The following is a 14,733-nucleotide window of genomic DNA, read 5'->3' as shown; positions in this document are numbered from 1 at the left end:
TTTTTAAAATATTGTTAAATATTTTCTACTATATTGACTTATGGAATAAAGACTCATCCTGATAAACTTTTACATTGGTTGCCTATAGGTTAACATCAATTTTCCAATTGTATCGTCTTGAACTTAGAAAAGGTACAATTAGAAGTACACCTTTCTGAGTATGAATTACTTAACACTCATTAGTAATTTGTATAGGTTAAAGGCTCCATTGCTGAATATTTAAGGCATTGCAGACATAGCTTATGCATTTTAGTTTTTCCAGTCCATGGTTCGATAAGGATTATTAGATGGAGCTCCGCCTCCCTACAAGCAGTTCCTCGCTCGCACAATAGATGGCAGCAATGTACCGATGAGGGATCCCCACACATTTGAAACTATGCTTAATCGGGGCTGTGGCGCATAAATTACAGTAGGAATCACTAGTGTCCTTGCCAATTAATCTCAATATGTATGTTTCATCTTCCAGGATTTTTTAAGTATAATTTAATTTGTTATTAATAGTGAATCTGTCTATAAATTTTAGTAATTTTTCTCTCATTTAGTAAAATCTTTTCTCTGATAATTGTACTCAAAGGTGAAATATAGTTGCTTTGTTATTCAATTGGGTATTAAATTTTATTCCGCTGGTTTGGGCATTAGAGCTGAACCATTTGATACAGTTTAGTTTTATTAAAAATAGGTATGAGCAGCTTCAGTCCGATTGAACCAAATTTAAACTACCCTCATTAAAATGAATGGACAAAATGGGTCGCTTATACCTATGCCTATACCTATTACCTATACCCATATTCTGAATCAAATTAAAATAATCATTTTTTTATGAAAATTCGAGAGTTTGAGCGTCTTAACTCCTATTATTCTAAGATAGGAAGGAAATATCGTTACTTCTCATATAAAAAGTTTTAGATTTCTGTTATTGATATATGGAACGTCTTTGGCTTATTTCGACCTATATATTTTATTATATATCGGCCATATATTTTATTATAGTTATTGCTGCATTTTGTTTCGTTTCTTTTGTGTATTTTCCATTTATCCAGACATCAGATATTTATTCATTAAAATGTCAAATCATATTTGAGTCGATGTATGAAACGCTCTCATTATGTTTCATGTTAATTAGCATAAAATAAAATGAATTTAGTCTTAGATAAATTGTCTTCTTCTGCTTTTCGGTTGTTCATTAATTACACCAATTTTCACATTTTTTGGGGTGGAACTAAAAAATGCATTTATTAGTAGGAACAGAATTGACGGTCACTTATATCCCTACTACCTTGACCTAATAAATTTAGCAATACCAAACTCTGATGAAGATTGCCGGTTTTTTATTACGCATGTGAGCATAAAGATAGCGAAACTTAATAGTATTTCAAATGATATGCACCCATCAGTTTAAGTCGTGTTATCTCAACCGCTAGTTATGGCATTTCGAATTATGACAACTCAGCTTCCATCAGTATCCTGCAGTGTATGCTACTTTTTGAACCGTAGTTGTAGTTAGTGTTGCATATAGCTCAGGATTCAACGTATATTATTAGCACATTATTGCAACTATTATTGTCTTGTACGTAATAGTCATTATTTTTTAATATACTAAAGCTATTAAAATTTTACTAATTAATGTATTTCATCTATTTTTCATCGTTTATCTATACACCCTCATAAATTGTAAAGGCTACTAGCATTTGTCAGTTTCATAGGGGGAATGTCACTGCTGTGAAATAAAGATATATATTTTTCATAATCGGAAGCATTTATTTATAACTGAAAGTAAATGTTCAACTTAAATCGCACCGGATCTCAAATATGAGCTTTGATTGTGTAATATTCGCTTTAGCGTGTGTTACAGAGGTTCGCTATTAACGTTACAACTTACTAAAATGAGATATTCCTGAAAGTAAAATTTGTGTAATCCTTATTGTTCCTAATTATTATCATAATCTTCCAGGATTTTAATCTTTATTTGTCGAGTTTCCTCATAGATACCAATTTCACTAGTACTTAACTTTTACAGTGATTAAGTAAGTCAATGCACACTCTCCAGAATATATTTTTGCTTCGAAAAGAACTACTGATAATTTACCCTACTATGTATCCGTATTCATGGAAACAATCTTCAAGTTATCTTAGACAGAATCAAACCTCATTTATTAAAAGTCCCACGGAACCATTTTTGGTATAATGATTCATATGTTTTCTGCCTAGTTCCTGAGGATGATGCCGCGGTAATGTAAACAATTGCTATAAGACTGAAAAAAAATAAGTAAAGTGCTTATTCATCTTTATTATTGTGATATTTCCTGATTTTTTTCAATTTCATGTGTTCAGTTTTATTATAATTCTATTTTCCGCCATTTAAGTCCCATTAGGAATTATTATATTGAAAAATCCGAATTTATTGTGTCCTGCTATTCATCTCGATTCTTGATATGAATCTCCGAGTAATGTTATCTTGAAACATGATCGTCTCTCTTTATACTCTCATCGTCCTCTCTCGCATACAAGCACCAAAGCATAGCACGAATTCGATTTTCTATCCCCTTCTTTAGAAGAAATATGTTCTTAGCTTCGTAAAGGCGTATCTTTCTCTTGAAAAATGTATTCTTTTACTAGAGTCTCTCTGCAGATAATTATTCACGCGGCTCTTTGGCTAGCAAGTGACGCTAAATGGTTCTCTTAGTCGCCAAAAAAAAACAACAATATTTTCCGTATTCTTCTCTCCCTTAATTTACTGGTGAGTCCGCGATGTAATATCTCATGTCGTTTCTACTCAGTCCCTTTTAACCACTCATCGAGATCGCATTCCTGCCTTTGAAGACGCTGAAAGCTTTAGCCGAGCCAAATGGTCCATTTGAGCCTTGAGTTAATTTATGTCCCCGTCCAGAGTCATATTTACTCCGCTTGAAAGAAATGATTCATTCGATTCAGTGTGTGGAAATCATTTTATCCTACAGATTTCCCGTTATGAAATCCTAATAGCACTTTTGAAAATCTTCCACTGGGTAACAATTTAGATAATTATGTGATGTTCAAATTCGGACGCGGTCCCTTCTCATATTGATCTTTTCATTCTGCAACACACCGCGAAATGTTGTTTAAACTACAAATCAAATTAAATCAGGAAGGCAACATTGGATTTTATTTAGTTTTGCTTTCCTTGGATTCACAAACTTAAGTAATCACTGCGGAAAGTTTCCTACTTTTTACAGTATTCTTTCTTCTTTATCGAGCAATAGATCCTACCTTTATATAAAAATTCAAATAATAAAATGTTATCCATATTCCGTAGCCTTGTTTGTCAATCGGCTCCCACAGTGGACTCGATTTTCAGATTCATAAACCCTTTTTTGTTAATTTACTATGGTAATTTTCATAAATAGCTGGCACTTCTGCAGTGTCCATTAAGAACTTAAAAAGTTTGTTTGAAAATGAACCTCAATATTTTTTCGCATTTAATGCTTTTTCTGGCATAATTGCGGTAATTTTCCATAATTTTAATCATTAAGTATAAATTATCTTGCAAAACAGATCTGGATATTGTGATCGAACTTTTAAGGCAAGCATTTGAAGCCCGTTTACCAATTTTAAGAATGTTGACGGATTTTGAACAAATCTTAAAACTGCCATCAAGTTTATGAATTTTTTTCTAAGCTTATGACGTGGCTAAATATCTATTGAGAAGCCGTCCAAATTTCCCATCTCTTTTAACATTCACAGCCTCATAGTTATCTCCTTCTGCTGCACATACATGTCTACAAATTTCATTCACGCGTGTGGTAAACTCACTGGAAACAAAGTGCTTTAACTTAGACAAACAAGTCAATATAGTTGCAGCACACTGTCATTACGAATTTTCACGTTTTTTTGCTTCAATCAAACGGCTTTTGAGAAAAGGGAAGGAAGGGAATAAAATTGCAGTGAGTTTTTTAAAAATACTGCGTGAAGGATTATGCATCATCACCCAATGTGACAGAACTCACATCCATTGTTTAAAATTTTATGGAATTAAGTTTACTATGAATAAACATCTGTATTTAAAATATCAAATAGATTATCGTTAGTGTGAATTAAATTTTTAAATGTAAATAAAAACTTAAGGAATAGATCCTAAGATAGAGTATACGGAACAAAATTTATTTTTACTACATTACATCATGCTGATCCACCATATGTCATGTAATATAATGGACTGAAAAACATCAAGAGATAAGTTACGTAAAATATGTTTAAAAACTAAATTTAGCATATCATTAAATCTTGAGAGCCAATTAAAAACAACATATTTTTTCCATTCTTTGTTGTATCATGTATTCTTCATGAGCAGTGAACAGTATTTAATGTGAGCTCAGTTTTGATGTTTCTCACCAAAGTTCATATTACCAGCCATTATTTTATCGCTATGAACATCCTCTCTTTGATAATTTTTTCCATTACTTTATCATATTGAACACCTTGATTCCTTTTTTGAAGATATTGCACTTAGTCTATCTCGACCCAATTCATCTTTGCAAATTCTACTTCCTTCATGTATTCCTTTAATAATGAAGCGGACAGTGGAGTAATAAAGACCAAAGTTAAGATTGAGTATTGCTAATTCTAAATTTATTAGGAAAGTATAATTAAATGGATTCAAAACATGGGATAGACGTGTACATTAATATGCATGAAACATATGCGGAAGAATTTTAGGTGGTCTACTTACAGATTAACAGCAACATAACTCATTTTTGCTTCTAAGTATGATAAAAAATGTGTTCATTTTCAGTTGTATTCGTGAAAATTTTAAACTACGTGATCTTTTATACTGTGAAGTTTAATTGCGAAATATGTAGCTGCCAATATAATCGCGACTGTTAGATAATTTCACATTTTTAAAATGAGAAATCTTGAAGTTACATTTCTCGCAGAGGCAGCTCTGTGTTAGAAAGGGTTAACAACAGAGATGGCAACAGAAACTAAGCGTAGGTCAAAACCATTAAAATTTCAATAGTATCGTTCCCGGCAGCGAAATGTAAAAACGAAATGATTTATTCCCGGGGAGCTAAACTTAGGTTCGGAACGAATTCGAAGTCTAAACTACTTCAGGTCAAAACTAAACTAAACTAAAACTTTCGGACGAAACGAAACGCAGATAATGTTTCGCACCGGAGAAGCCACGTGCTTCATCTTCGAACGGTTTAGTTTCGACCCACACACCGATAACGAAGTATGGTCGAATGAAGTAGAGGTCCGGCCTACCTCCATTAGATGCATTGGGCACTTATATCCATTATTTACCACTAAACGGATAACGGTGAACGCAAAATGCCCATTTGATTTTTAAGCTCGATGTTTTAACCTCTCTATACGCAAGTCAAGCGTAATGGATCGAAACTATTCTCTCTTATCCCCCTCCACTCAATTTTTGGAATGGAAACTTAACTATGAGCAGCGGAGTTTCTATTAATTTAGTTTCGTTCCCGGGAGTAAAGTTTCGTCCCGGGTCGAAACTCAGCTCCTTGGTGATTTTAATATCGTGCAGGAACGAAACTAAAACCTGGCTCCGTATGTTCGTTTCCCTCCCGGTCAAAACGAAACATTTTCGTTTCGTTTCACTTGCCAACCCTGGTTAACAGCCATTGAGTCGGTGCACTGTAATGTAAGCAGTTAAGGTCGCACTCCACCAGACTAGCATGAATGGATGGCTGGCCGTACCGCCGTAAACCACGCCTACCTTTCAACTTTCCCGCCATTTCCTCCGCGACCCCTCCGTCGCTGCGAAACGCGCCGCCACCCGGGAGACGGCCGAACCACGTGGCGACCCTTTTCTTCGCTCCCCCTCCACCCTCTCGTTTTACAATCTCCCGACGAGTCAGGAGAGCGACCACCCCGCCTCGACATGACCTCCTCCCTACCCACCCCTCCACCCGGCCTCCTCCTCCGTTGCACGCAGAAATAACGGCACCCGAGTCGATGACGTGGGTCCGTCACGTGATCCTCCTGAATGACGAAGGCCGGAGGAGGAGCAGGGCTGGAAAGGGGATCCGCGAGGGAGGGAGGGGCTGGGGCAGGTTTTTCAACGGGGTCCGGAGAGTGAGGAATAGGAGGAGTGGGACCGATACGGAGGGAGGGGGTGGGGGTTATAATGTGAGGGGAGGGGAGGGGAAAGGGTGACGCGGACGGAGCCTGGTGTAAAAGTGGCAACGTCGCAGCGGAGCCGAAGAACCCTGGCGGTATCGACGAGCTGGGTCGAGAGGGAGTTTGGGGGGAAGGGGTGGGGGAAAGGAGGGGAGGAAGGGGAAGGGAAGTGGAGGGGAAGGAAAAGAAAGAGGTGAAAGGGAATAGAGGAATGGTGGAGAGAGAGAGAGAGAGGGTAGATGCACGCGAAAGGGCGGAAAGGAATGAAGGAAACGGGGGAGGATGTAAAGATGAACTGAGGCGAGAGGGTTGAACTGAGTGCAATGCCCAAGATGCAATGGCAAGGAAAAAAGAAAGGGTTTGTAATCATAAAATAATGGCTGGAAACTAGTGTTGTGGAGACTCAAATGCTCTCATCTCAGCTGAAATAAAAATAATCTGTCCAACAATTATTAATGGTACACGTCATATTGTTTTTAAGTGGCTGTCAAGATTCATTTGACAATGATTCTTATATATCCTGAGAATAACCTAGAAGTGTAAAATTTACCCCTAATACTTCAGAGAAATTTTAAGGCAGCATTTACTTAAAATGAACTGAAGCAATAGGGTTGAACTGAGCGCAATGCTCAAGATGCGCCGACAAACTAAAGGAAGGGGGAAATTTTATAATCACAATAAAATAATGGTTGGACACTGGGGTCATGGAGACTTAAGTGATCTCATCTCAGTTAAAATTAAAATACTGCATTCCGCAATAATTAATGGTGCACACTATATGCAATGCCTAAACTGCAATGGCAAAGTAAAGAAAGAGTTTATAATCATAAAATGATTCGCTGAAAAGTAGTGTTATAGGGACTCAAATGTTCTCATCTCAGCTGAAATAAAAATTTGTACCACAATAATTAATGACACCGAGTTAATTTACGTTGCAAAGTTTGTAAGTGGTTCTTGACGCTTATTTATTCATGAATCATCTCCTGAGAATTACTCGGAAGAGTAAAATTTACCCATAATACCTACAGATACATTTGAAGGTAGCAATTACTCTAAAAATGCACTGTTGCGAGAATGACTGAGTGAAATGCCCAAGCTGTAATGACAAAGAAAAGAATAATGGTTTATAATCATAATGTAATGGCTGGAAACTGGTGTTATGGAGACTCAAATGTTCTCATATCATCAAAAATAAAGAGTATATAGTAATCCACAATAACTGATGGTGCACAATAGACTCGTTTTAAAGTTATTCAGTCGTCTAGGCTTCTTTGACTCTGATTCATCTCCTGAGAATAACCTGGTGGTGTCAAATTTACCCCAAAATACGTGAAGATAATTTTTAAGGTGGCGATAAATGTAAACATGAACTGAGGCGATAGTTCGTCAAAGCCACAATGGGATTATTAAAAAATAATGCGTCCATAAAATACGTAGAGCGATAAAAAAAGAAACAAAGAAGCTATCTATCATGTTGGCTAAAATGAAAACTTTCAAAATAACTCAATTGTAACACCGTGCTCTAATCGTGAGAGATACATAATACGATTATTTTATTTTAAAGTTTAAATTAGTTCTCATTGCAAATAAATATATATTTAATTTGGTTATGTGAGGTATTTTGTGCGACTAATCTCTGGAATATGGCCTTAAAAAAGGTTAACTTTAGCCCAATATCTAGGGATAATTATTGAGAAATTTAGGTTTTTTTTAAATATTTATAGCCTTTTTGAAAGGTAAGAATCTACCTATTGCTTAACAGAAGTAAAAACTGAGGAAGATGTGAAAGGAAATGAATATGATAGAGGATATAGGAATGAAAGGTTACATATATACGTAAAGGATAAAGGGTATGAATGACGTGAAGGAGAAACAGAGGATGTAATGATGGACTGAGTCGAGGTAGACAGAGTGCAATTCCCTTTAAGGGGTTTATAGCCGTAACTAATGGCTGGAAACAAGTATAAGGACCCCAATACTTGTTTCCAGCCATACTCATAACAGCATACAGTGACATAAACTGCCTTAATATCACTCTGACGGAGAATTGAAATATTCCGCCAACCATAAATTTCACTTAGTTTCAATCGTGAGATCAGAATTAGGTAGTTCCTATTACCTACTGTCATTGGACAATAATACCTTCCAAGCAACTAGCATAGTTTTGAAAAATCAGTCCTTTTATCACCCAATCAGCAAGTCGATTTACGCTGCATAAAGTTGCTTTGAATCTGTTAAGTCTTTTCTCCAGTTTCTTGCTCCTTTGTTACACCAGTTTTAATCATCTTGTTAGAAATGGAGCTTAGCGCTAAATAAAATTAAAGCTTTTCACTAATTTTTAATGAATTTCAGAACGTTTATAATGCAAAATTATTAATAATAATACGATTTTTCATAAACATTTTAGTCGGTCCTTAAGATATCGTGATAATTTTTGTATTTGTGAAGGCATTTTATCTGATTGACCTCTTGAAGTTGGCCTAAAAAGTCAGAAATTGTCATTATAAATTTAATTTTAGTTTGAACAATACTAAATGGTACAGTAATTATTTAATCAAGCCCCTCACGAGCCTTTGTTTGCATTGCTGGAGCGTGTTGAGTGGTTGCATTTTTCTTGAAATTAACAGCTCCCCCACTCTAAACGTAGTAGTCTCTCAGTCATAAGTTTTTTGTGTGATATTTATAAATGTATATAGGACATTCTGTAAACATTTCACCTATTTTCATCCAGTCTATTTTTAGATTTTGACCTGCGAAAATCGACGTTAAAAGGCTTTCGGCATTGTTTGACAAGCTCTAGAAAAGAAAATGAGTGAATTGTCTGTGCTTGAACTTATACTACAAGTAGTTTTTAACCATTCAACTCAGAAATAGCATTTTATTAGTGAGTCTTATTTCCTTCATGAAAATTTATAGCGTTAAAAAGTTTATATTGACAAATTTTTCCCGAGTTTTTACGGAAAGAATTTGACTTACTGTTTTTTATGATAGAAAACTTTAAATAATGGTTTTGCAAAAGCTCTTTTTATGATCATGACACCGGTTTTTTCAATTATTCTTATATCTTTCTAAATAGCTTCGAAATTGAACTTTACGCCAACCACGTTTTTCGTCAAAATTTGCCCAGTCGGCCTTTTAAAAATGGCTCTCAAAAAAAGTATAGCTCGTAAATTTTTTTCAAATTGTTTTTTGTGATTTTGTACTTGTAGAAAACCAATGATAAAAAAATCAGGACAATTAAAAATCTCGAGCAACAAATTTTATTCATATTGAGTGATTTGAAGTGGAATGACCCCAACATTACTCGTTAACAATTACTAGTGCGCGACAAACCACGCCCTGGTTAGGAAAAACCTACCCAGGCGGGACTCGAAAACAATACCTCTAGTTTGGCAGGCGAGCACTTTACCCAACCGCCACCGAGTCTGGCAACATTGGTTATTAGCACTATATATTGGCTGCACTGGGATGAGAAGGCGGTTTCAATTATTATGTCTAGAAAGAAGTATTTCGTGGAAAAATTTTGTCCTCCTAACTTAAATGAAAATATTGTGCTCTGCTTTAACCTGGCACCCTTCGATCATCAGACACTCGGAGTGACATATGAAATAAGTAACAACTTTAGGCGCGTTTTCACGCAAAACGACACAATTTCGGCTGGGTTTTCAATCCTAAATGGACAAATATGAATGTATATTGAAATTAATCTAAGATAATATTATTGATTGGGTAGTTTTAGCGAAGGCTATCACCCTTCAAATAGATCATCGATTGCATAATGTTAAACATCGATTTCCCTCCCTAGAAAAATCTTAACTTCACGCAAATTGAATTCAAAGAGGTAAAAAAGGTTTTAGGTGGATTATCACTATGTTTTAATAGGTTCAGTGGATGTAAGTAAATAAGGAAACAAGGTAAATAGGATAGAATGGCTCGAATCACGTATCCATATTAATTCTACCAGGCAGGTGAGGAATGAATGGGTAAGAAGTGAAAACATATGTTTATTGTTGAGAAATTTGTGTGCCCTAATGGATAGGAAAAGTATAAATAATGGTTATGGTTATTCTTCTAGTCAGTCTCATGTCCAAACCTTGTCTCCGTATGTTTCTAAAGTATGTTTGATGTCTACATTGATAAGGAACACTTTCGATGAAAATGAAGTATCGGATTAAGTTTACAAATGGCTCAAGGATATTCGCGAGATATTAATGTGAAAAGGAATATGGAAAAAAAATTATTTGTTAGAAACTTTACATTGAATTAGATAGAGTGGGTTTTGAATGTTAAGATATTGTATTCTTGTTTTACAAAGGCAAAAAAATAACATAACTACATAACATTTTCATAAAAGAGTATGATTTTTTTTGCATTTTGCGTACAACATGCGGAAAATTTAAATGCACTTGGATTCAATAAATGACATACTTTATGCACGCATGTATGCTTTTGTTGGACTCAATAGAATTCTTTTAAATTAGAAATGATAATTGTGTTGAATAATATTATGCATCAATGAAAAAAAAAACGTTTTATTCGAAATTGGGTGTATTCGTGTATTTTTACCTCCCGAATTCGGAAATCATACTCAAAAGATCATATAAAACACAGTTTTGTCGCAATTCATATACTCCGCCAATATAATACATACATAGCTAAAGTGTAACAACATGGAAAATTAAACATGTTTAAGTAAGATATAATGTTTAACCAACTAAATATAAAAATGTATGTACTCAGATGCGTAAAGAGAATTTGAAATTTCCACTTGCATATTTCTTTACGAGGTACCTTGGTTATCATGGCTTAACCTATGCTTTATTTCTCTATTAGGCATTTTTGTATGATGGCAGAGAAATAGGCAGTAGTCACCCATGATCCAAAAATCCCAAGCTATCTGGTATTGTTGTCGATCTGATATCACTTTTTGGCATTTTGAATTTTTCACCCTGTTCCACAATTACAGTTAATAGGATTTAATAGGATTCTTCTAATGTAAGTCATAGTACGGAATTGAGGCATGGACAATGACCGCAGCGGAGAAAGCTAGGATAGAGACCTTCGAAATGTGGTGCTACAGAAGAATGATGAATATAAAATGGATCGACCGAGTTAGTAACGAGGAAGTCCTAAGAAGGGTAGGAGGGAAGAGAAGCCTCATGAAAACCTTAATAAGAAGACGGAACAACCTTATAGGCCACATCTTGAGACATGATGGCCTGATGAAGACAATCGTCGAAGGACAAGTGGAAGGCAATAACAGAAAAGGAAGTCCTCGAACAAAATATATGGAACAAGTAAAGAAAGATGTGAAAGAGAAGAAATACGTAGGTTTGAAAAGATTAGCTGATAGGAGAATTGAGTGGATAGCTGCATCAAACCAATCCTAGGATTGTTGACCAGTGATGATGATGAATTCCCAAAATTTGAGAAATTACAACAAAAATTGTTAGTGATTTCTTTGAGTATCATTTTCTTATTCAGGGGGTCGAAGTACAAAAAAACGCCTGCATTAAAAAAAATTAAGACCTTGAAATGTTTTGCATATTCTATTTAATATTAAATACAATTTTTGTGATGGTATCCTTCTCTATGGAATATGCGATTTTTGTGTAGAATTTTTAGAAATATTTTGTTTCAAAAAGAATGGATAAGATTGATGGGAATATTTGGATCTAGTGGATAAAAAGCATTTCGTTGCTTTAATTAAGGTGATAGTGATATGTACAGAAAGCATTACAAGATAAGGCCTTGGCAATGAGTACTTCATTTTAGCTCGATAAAACTTGTTGATAGTGTGATCTGGTATGTAAAATATAATGATATAGCATGGAAAATATGCATTGGTAAAACTGTGTGTCAAAGAAGGGAAAGATATCCGAATTTCAGACCAAGAAGGTTGCTACGGATAAAATCTTCAAGCGACTTAGAAGTAAAGGTGATATTCTACTCATAAAAAATCATGCGTACTGTCAGTAGATGATGGCTAAGAAAAGGACTATCCCAGATTAAACTTTTTATCTGGAAATATAGTTTTTTAAATTCCCATTGGATCTTTGTATCAGCGGAAATCTGGGCTGAGACATTATTGGGCCCATGGGTGGGAAATGCATAAAAATGTATTGATACATTTGTAGTCTATTTCATGTACAGATCTTGTCTGTTAAATAAAATTTTATCGAATATTGCATCGATTGGCAAGGAAAAATGTCGTGTAAATTCGTCGTGGATCACTGCTTCAACTAGCATAAGTATGTAAGCATTATCTTTGATACATTTATGTGGAAAAATATGAATGATGAGACACTCAATATTTCTTTCGATATGTTAAAGGCGATTGCTAATGACAGCACAAAATGAAAATTTTGTTAGAGTTTTTATTTATCACTCGGTCATTTTTTTATATATTCCAAGGAAAGTAATGATTTTTACTCTCCCTATCGATTTTGTTTGATAATTGGAATAAAATTTAAGACATGAGCACCTAAAAGCTGTGAAATTTGAGCATGGATATCTCTTATTTCTTCACTTTCTGTTGTTTTTTAAGTCACCGAGTGCTTGCAGTCACTACGTTTTTTTAAATAGAATCGCTTGGTAATCGGTCAGGGGTGTTTTAGCAGGAAAGAAACAGATTGATGTAAGGAAGAATGTTAGCTGTTTACTTTAGGAAGCATTCGCAGCATTTAAACTAATCTTACTAGCCAATTCGTGTGGAAATGTTAAAAATGCGGAAAGATTTAAAACCGCGTTAGACTCTTAATCACATTAATGGCCATGAGAGAAAAAATCCCTTGGATTGGATATCGGACTTTTAATTAATGTAATTTGTCGATAAATGTGAAATTAAACACCTTTAACGTTATGTAAACAAATATTTAAAAACTTCATTGATAATATTAATAAACACGACACCAGCGTAGCCAGAAAAATTCTCCAAGGAGAAGGATAAGGGAGGAAATGAGCCGCTGTGAGTGGTTTGTGGCACGGTACATTTGAAATTCATGATACTGTTTCAAGGAGGCATTTCAAGGAGGCATTTTCCACTTAGGCTATTAGCAAGAAACGCGTTTCCTTATTCACAGCATTATTGATGGCTACAGATGGAGGAGAAGGAACGAGAAGCACAGAGAAAGAAAATTTGCTAGAGAAATTTATGAACTGCCGAATGTAGCTAAAGTGATAGAAAAGAACATGAATGAACATTGGATGATAATTTGCGAAAATTTCCATTAGGATAAATTGTCCTATATCAAGAATCCCACCTCGGTCAGGTCACGATTTTCAAGTCTGCGGTATGATTCCCGGTCAAGAAGAATTTCTTTCATTGCAACAAATGTTAATATCACCGCCGTTCACGCGGCAGGCTTAATACTCATATACCTATACCACATATACCGCTGCAATACCACATATACCTTTGGCAGTGGCTTCTTGGAACCCCGTCCTCTTGGATGGATCGCGAGTGCGTAACAACTCACTCACTCACTCACTCCCATGGCCATTAATACCCTAAATGATATTTAGCCTCGCCAACTGTCTGCCTCCAACTCTTTCTCAATTCTGTATTCGCCTCGCTGACTCCCATTCTCCCCATATCAATCAGCACCTCATCCTTCCATCTTTTTTTCGGTCTTCCTGGAGGTCGTCACCCATCCAGACTTGTTTTACTTGCCTCTTGCTCTCCTAGTATTACGACCTGCCAATCGCAATCTCCAGCTCTTAGCTTCAGCTACTACGACTGGCGAGTTGAAAAGGTCCCCGATTTCCGTAATATGCTTTATTCTCCAGGTTGTATTTTCTCTTTTTTTTCCAAAATTTTGCCAAATTTTTCCGGCCTCGGTGGCGGCGGGGTAAAGGCCTCGCCTGCCTAACCCAAGGTCGCGGGTTCGAGCCCCGCCTCGGTAAGTTATTCTTGTCCAGGGCATGGATGTTCGTGCACGTTTGATTGTTAATTGTTAACAGAAACCCCGATGTAAAGGCCGAAAAGTGCTGTTTTCGAAAAATAAATAAAAGAATAAATAAATAAAAACCATGTCAGGCCGTGCTTGCGTAGCATCTAGCATCATTAACCCCCGTTACCATGAGAGTAATGGATTTGGATAATTTAGGGGACTGCGCAAAGGTTGGGAAAGCAAGAGTCCGTGGTTCGATTCTCGGACCAGGGAAATATTTTTGCTTGGCAATTAATGAGAATAAGACCCCTGTTCACGCAACAGGTTCGAATAATGCAACGGAAGAATACTTGGGGATTGTGGAATATTGGGGAAAATAATTAGTTTTATAGGGTGAATAAAAAGGAATAGGCCACACAACAAGCGGCTAATATGAAAGCCACCGAGTGCGTAAGCCGCGTTACGGATGGTAGATCGAATTCTATATATGGAGTTTGGCTACGAGATAATCAAATTTTATCCTCAAAGACGCAGTCGTGGACAAAAAGCAATCTTAATCGATTGGTCTATCCTTGGTCAAAGTAGGCCAATCAAACGATACCCAAACTTGTGAATATGCCGTAACTTGGCATCAGTAGGCTGCCAAGTATTATGACTCAGATCAAGTGGTAAAGAGGGCAGCAGCTCTTATTCGTGTGCTTGAAGGTAGAGACTGTACTAT

The sequence above is a fragment of the Ischnura elegans genome, chromosome 9 (genome assembly GCF_921293095.1).
Source record: "Ischnura elegans chromosome 9, ioIscEleg1.1, whole genome shotgun sequence".
Classification (NCBI taxonomy): Eukaryota; Metazoa; Arthropoda; class Insecta; order Odonata; family Coenagrionidae; genus Ischnura; species Ischnura elegans.
Note: the sequence above shows the minus strand (reverse complement) of the source record.